Here is a 7,256-nt window from a genome sequence, read left to right on the forward strand (position 1 = left end):
GGACAGAAACGACCTCATCCCACCCCACCCCCTTGGTATAGCTGGGAGAAAAGAAGAATGAGGATTGAGGGAATCTGAGTTTCAAACTTGAAACAACTGAATCATATTATTAAGCTTCTATTACTGCCATTAGAACTAGAAGGCAAAGTCAAATTTCATTACAGAGAAATAGGCTACATATTTGCACACCTGGCTTACACAGTCTGACACTGTAACATAGATAAAATATCCAACCTTCCACATAAGCAACAAATCCCTTGGACCTAGTCTGTTCTGTGTTTGGCTATTTCCAGACCAGTGTGTGTCCATTTTTTACCAGCTTCCTTTCGAGAAGAACTTTTTCTGGACCCTCAGATTCCTGAATCCAGATTCTGGGGTTATACCCAATTTGAAGCCCTATTTGAGGCTTGTCATACCTTCCACATCCTTACACATAGCCCTCAAACATCTTGCAAGTATGTGTCCTTGCCATGTCAGGGCTGAGATTTGATTTTACCCTGCCTACAAGCTAATAAGTTGACCTGTTACTATTTCATGGCTGCTGGCAGAAAACAAGAGGCTCCTGGGCCAAAGACAAAGGGCTTTGTTACTCACATCACAGTAAGAAGCCTCGGTTCCCATTGCCCTCAAGATCCACAGAGGCAATATGATGGTCCTTGATAGATAATAGGCAGTAGGTTTGTGTCACAACTGAGTTTGAAGAATCCATATTTTTACAGCAAACAGTAAGCAAGACTTACTGCTTGGGGGCTTTTTACCTGATCTCTCAAAGTTACCAGCTGCATACACAACCCTAAGAAATGGTCCAGGTAAAAGAGTGGTCAGGGCCTTGCAGACTTGGTATACCCAGCATGACGTATAGGAATAGAAGAGGCCCAAAGAGAACGGTCTTTCCCAACACACAGGAGAGGAAACCTAGTGACTCAGGACACAACATGGTAGTATGGGCAAAGTTCCAAACTAGGAGCCTGAAGGACCTGGGCTCTATCCGTTCTGCCATTTAGTGGCCATATGATGTGGTCAAAACCTAATCCTTCTAGGCCATAGCGTTCTCATCTCTAAGTCAAGAGTAATCACACATGTCTTGCCCACCACAAATGGTTGTTATTAAGACCAAATGAGCTACTTTGTGTGAAATCACCTTATAAACTATAAAATACTATATACACTAAGGAATTGTTACAATTATCACAAATCCATCACCACCTTCTTTAAAAACAATTCAAATGACATCTACTTCTAATTTTTGTGCAGAGAAACATGGGATATAGATGAAAAATACTCAGAGCAGATGATCACTGACTTTCGATTTGAGATTATATTAAGCTCTAGCTTTATTCTGTGCTGTAAACTCCTTGAGGGAATCTTGTTTGCATGTTCATCTTTGCATCTCAGCACAGTTCCAGGAACATAGTAATCATAGGAATGATAATGGAGTCTTGGTCTCCAACATAATTAAACCCATCCGAAGAGAGAACCAACTTCAACATAAATCTGCTTTGTAAAGTTCATAAACAACAGATGAGGCCATGTCTCAAGGCGCTGGCCAAAAATTGAGAATTTTGAGAACTGTGTACAATTTTGTTCTTTTTTGTTACTATTTCTCCTGCTCTACTTTGCGGTCACAAGAGCTCATATCAACAGCACGCCCACGTCTGCCCTTCTCTATGCTCTAAATTTTCCTGTCCACTTTTTTCCCCATTAAGTCCATCATCAACAACTGTTAAAGCAGAAACTAACACACCATTGTAAAGCAATTATACCCCAAGAAAGACGTTTAAAAAAAATAAAATGCAAAAAAAAAACCTGTAAAGATTTGACACATTAAATTATTTGTCTTCAAACTTTTTTCTCATACTCCCTAAAAGAATTTTGAAAAGCTATGTATCCCCTACATTTTCAAGTAGACACCTAAAATATTTCATCATAAATTTGAACAGCTTCATAATGGAAAAGAATATTAAAAAGAATATGTATATATGTGTGAATAACTGAGTTGCTTTGCTGTACAGAAGAAATTAACACAACATTGTAAATCAACTATACTTCAAAAAAAATCTAAAACAATTTGAACAGCTTCAAAAAATGTACTTTCCAGCATATTGTAAATATTGACTTTTAAGTAAAACTTGCGTCACCTTGTATCCAATAGACCCTAAAGGCCAAAGCAATTTGATAACCATCCTCACTCACTTAAAACTTCACAGACAAAAAAAAAAAAATTCACAGAGCTGTTTTCTGACAACTGGAAATTTTGTATCATACCTTTTTCTCCTTGATCTCATATTTTCCCAAAAGAATCTTACTAATGTAATATATTTTTATATTTGAAAGATTTTATATGATCACTCTATTAACTTCTCTACAATAACAGAAATAATTGTCCATAGGTGGAAGTTTAAACATTGTAATTTTGTATTTGTAAAGTCTTCTGGATTGAGCTATCTTTACAATGAGTTTTAGTATAAAATTGACCAAAGAAATATGAATGTATAACATATTTTGAGAATTATAAAGCATAGCAACTAAGGCTTTACTGGACAATTGTTCTAAATGAATAGATGGATCTTTTTAACAAGTTCCCGTATCTTTGGCTGTTACTGATAGAATGACACAGGATTCAGCATCCATTCTACTCCTATTTTTCATTTTTATAGACATATGTCCTGAAAAACTTGTTAAATTAAATAAGTAATGAGAATTTTAGGCATTTTCTTTCCTTTTTTTAATTGATATATATATTTTTTAATGTATCCTTATACATAATCCCACTCTACCCTTGATTCATCACCACAGAGCAATCCCTTCCCTGCAGTTTCTTTGATAAACCTGTACTATACAAGACTCTAATTTAACTTTAATTTTACAGAAATCTCCTTTGAGTAACAATTACTTGTACAATTCCATATTTCTATAGTTTGTTAAAACTTTAGTCTCAACGAATCCAACCAAACACTGTTTGTTGGCAAAAGATCTGACTTGAATCTCATGCCCAGTAAATCCTCATATTAACCCCTGAAACCCCATTCATTTCTCCCTACATCACACCTCCCAGTGACTCCTAAGTGCATGCAGGTGCCCTCATTCCCTTGCATCTCTCCTCCCACAAACACGGCCCATGACCTCCTTCCTATGGGGCTGAGAGTTTACTGGGGTGAGTGATGTGGTCAAACCTCCTGGCTGTACATTTCCCGGGACACACAGAGACCAACCCCACAGAGGAGGTGCCTCCCTGACACCATCAATCATGACCCAGAACGCAAAAGGACACACCTGTCCCCACACAATCCAGGACCCCCAGCCTCACACAGCCACACACGAGGCACCACCACAGCCAGTCACAAACGAAGCCACAGAAGGCGCCCTTGTGCTGTGACAGGAACACACATCCCAGTGCCTGCCGCCTCCTGAGCCTCTCTTCACCCACAGGTGTGGGAGGATCGGTGTGGGCGGATCAGTGTGGGCAGGTCAGTTTCCAGGTGATAAGACAAGCAGATGCAAAGCATTCGAAAAAGACAAAAGGAGTGACTCAGAAGCCCTATTTTCCAACAACATTTCTGATGACCCAGCACTGTTTTCACGGAAACAAAATTTAAGGAGTCGTTTCTCTCTCTGGTGCCTGAGCACTTCTTGCCCCACTATCTTCCTCATACTTTCTGGGTTTTATATCTGCTGTGACTAAAAATGCACACAATACAGTGGAAGGAGTAGGAATTCATGTGACGCTGAGTCAGCAGAGGACTGTGTAACTCATCTCATCCCAGGTCAGCACAGAAATCAGAGCTGGTTTATGGAGACCTCCTAAGAGAATGAGAACATCCTTCTAAGAGAGCTCATTGTGTGCCCAGGACAATGGAAAAAGGAGTCAGGCACACGGCCCTGGATAGAAGGACACAGGGAGAGTTGGGGAGGGTGGGGACACGTTGCTTCCAGGAAAGAATCTCTAAACATTTTCTCAGACATTGCCTCTCTGTCTTAGCCGTGACGACCACCTGGAGTCCTTTTCAATACTGGCCTTAGTCTGTCTGAGCTGCTAGAACAAAATATCACCCACTGGGTGGGTTATAAACAACAGAAATTTACTGCTCACAGTTCTGGAGGCTGGCAGTCCAAATCAAGGCACCAGCATTGTCCCCTTCTGGAGAGAGTTCCCTTCCTGATTTGTGGCTGGCGCCTTCTCACTGTGTCTTTACATGATGGAAAGGGCTATGGAGCTCTCTGAGGACTCTTTTATAAGGGCACTTATACAGTTCATGAGGTCTCCACCCTCATGACCTAATCACCTCCCAAAAGTCCACATCCTAATACTGTCATCTTTGGGGGTTACAAATCAATATACTAATCTGGGGGGAAAGAAACATTCAGACAATACCATGGCCCAAGGTACATTCCACTGTACTTCAAAATATAAAATGCAGTGTTGAATTACCACAGACAGCATTATTCTAATCCTATTTCCAGTTTTTAAGAAAGGTCATACACTGGTTATTTTCCAACATTCACACCATTTTGGCAGACTAGACAATTAACTGGATTTCATCTCACTACAAATTCTGTTCTCTTCCTCCTCGTGCTCTAGGTTAAAGTAGGACAATGAGGCATTTCCCCATTCAATTAGATAAAAATATGAGCAACACCTACACACACCACTTAAGAACACCCAGAATGGTGACAGAATATCTTGGCAGAAATTGTACACCCAACCCTAATATGTTAGGTCCTAAAAAATCAGTAGACCCTTTTTTACATGATTGAGAAGCTCAGTGACTCTGGCCATAAAAGGGTCATCACAGATTCCACAGTGACCTCATCCCTCTTTCCATCTTTGTCAGGGACTCCAGGGCACAGGGATTTGCAGTGAACCTCATGGGTCTGGTCCCACTCAGATACACAGCCCAGAACATTCCCACCTTCTACCTGTCCAGCCAGGGCATGAATGGGGCAGCTCAGGACAAGGCAGGGTGAGTACCTGTCCTGCCTAATGGTGCTAACACAGCTCTGAGTTCCTCTCCTGCTGGGGAGCCCTTCTCTCCTGTTTTCTGCCCTGAGGTTGAACAAAAGGAAGCATTCACCTGCCTGGACTTGGCTCCAGAGCTTTGTACAGGGAAGTGTCAATCAGGATGGGCCACAGTTATAGGGACAGGGTCCCTGGACCTCATCTCCCCACAGAGGTGCCATTATCACATCATCTGCAGTATAGGTGACACTGTCTGCATGGAGAGTCTGGGAAATCTGCAATGAGGAGCAAATCTTATCCCCAGTGCAAATCACCCTCATCCATGTCTGGATTAGTGACAACTCCTGGCAATTATTGAGAAGATCTACATGAGCAGCTGAGCAGAGGGCACAGAAAGTTTTTTATGTTCCCAGTTGGAGAATCCAAGTTTAGAACGAAAGTCATAACTGGGGGGAGGGGACACTCAAAGTGCACCAGGGGCTCCCTTCACTGTGTTTCCCATTGGGCGTTTTCCTTCATGGTCTCACTTTTCCAAACTGTTCCAAAGTCTCTTCACCCTGATCATTAGCACACCATCCGAAGGCTGGACTTTCCCCTGAGATTAAGTTCCACAACCCTTGATATTTATGGCCTCAGGTCTGTTTAATCCGGAAAATACCTCCTTTGAAGCTAGTGTTCCCTTCCTCAAAATCCTCAGGTCTCTGTTGTGTCCACATGACTCTGTAAGGAGATCATAATTTGTTCTAAGACACACACGGATCTCTCTCCTTGAGTCTCTCATTGGACCATCAGCCTGTCCTTGTGTTCTGGGCAGTTATTGCCAGAAAGAACCATTCTTTGAGGACAGCAAAAGGCACAGTGTGGGCAGAGAAGACATCTCCATTTCTCAAACTCACAGTCCAGAAGCCAAGATCTGCAGTCAGTTGAGTCTTCCCTTGTCGATGCACAGATTCTTTCCAAATGCCCACATCCCATTCTTGGCTGGACCCCACGTCCACCTCCCAGTAATGGCGGCCAGAGGTGAACAGAGGGAATCCCAGGACACAAGTTGTATGGTTGAATCTCTCAGGTCAGGACCTTTTCTTCTGCTTGAAAAACCCACAACAGACAGTTTTCAGGTCCTCAGAAATGATGAGGTACTTGTTGGCTGTGTCAACATCCAAGGTCACATCCACTTGGAACTTCCGCATCCTTGGGTTCATCTGGAGGACAGCTCTCAGCTGGGGTCCTAACTCCTTAACCTTTGAAACCAGAGATCAGAGCTTGAGAGCACACCTGAGGTCATTCTTTTTGAGACCACAGAGCAGTTGGGGCACAATAAACCCTCCCCATCAGGCTCCTTCTGCAGTGAAACGAAGCACTGGAAGCAGCAGACATATTCACATTTCAGGTACATGCGGTTTTCAAGATAAGTCAGGCAAACCATACATTTACTTGCTTCTTTAAAGTGTTCAGCCATGGGTCCTCTCTGCTCAACTAGGTCCAGCTGCTTCCCCTGACAGCTCAGTTCTAGGCATTTTCCTATGGAAATGCCACTGTGCTATTTGAATGCCTTCTTAATTATAAGTCAAAAAGAGCAGTGATCTATTATCAAAATATATATATTTTTTTTTTTTAAAGAAGATGTTGGGGGTAGGAGTTTATTAATTTATTTATTTATTTTTGCTGTGTTGGGTCTTCGTTTCTGTGTGAGGGCTTTCTCTAGTTGTGGCAAGCAGGGGCCACTCTTCATCGCGGTGCGCAGGCCTCTCACTGTCGCGGCCTCTCTTGTTGTGGAGCACACGCTCCAGACGTGCAGGCTCAGTAGTTGTGGCTCACAGGCCTAGGTGCTCCACGGCATGTGGGGTCCTCCCAGACCAGAGCTCGAACCCGTGTCCCCTGCATTAGCAGGCAGATTCTCAACCACTGTGCCACCAGGGAAGCTCCCCAAAATATTTTTAATTATCTACCTATTGAAAACTTGGTTAGGTCCTTCTTTTATTTTGTTGAAAGCAAAGAATTGAAAATGACCTAATTTACCAAAAAAAATTTTTTTTTACCCAGTCATTAGAGTTCTTCACTTTCTAGGAAATATGACCCCAAAAAGCTTATCACATGCTACTGATTACACTGTTCAACTTCTTCTCAGAGGCCTTTTGCTTATGGAGCTAAAATAGATGAAACTGGGGTTAAAAGCAAAATTTAAATTGTGTATTTTAGAACTTTTCTTTTTTTTTTTAATTTATTTAATCTATTCATTTTTGGCTGGGTTGGGTCTTCGTTGCTTTCTTCGCGCAGGCTTTCTCTAGTTGTGGAGAGC

General features: G+C 42.1%; 1 pseudogene; it reads right to left on the reverse strand.

Moving 5' to 3' along the window:
• Window positions 1-5,745: 5,745 nt before the first annotated feature.
• LOC112410328 (ret finger protein-like 4A-like protein 1) lies at window positions 5,746-6,416 on the reverse strand (annotated as a pseudogene).
• Window positions 6,417-7,256: the final 840 nt, after the last annotated feature.

Source organism: Neophocaena asiaeorientalis, unplaced genomic scaffold (genome assembly GCF_003031525.2).
Source record: "Neophocaena asiaeorientalis asiaeorientalis breed wild unplaced genomic scaffold, Neophocaena_asiaeorientalis_V1.1 scaffold508, whole genome shotgun sequence".
NCBI lineage: Eukaryota > Metazoa > Chordata > Mammalia > Artiodactyla > Phocoenidae > Neophocaena > Neophocaena asiaeorientalis.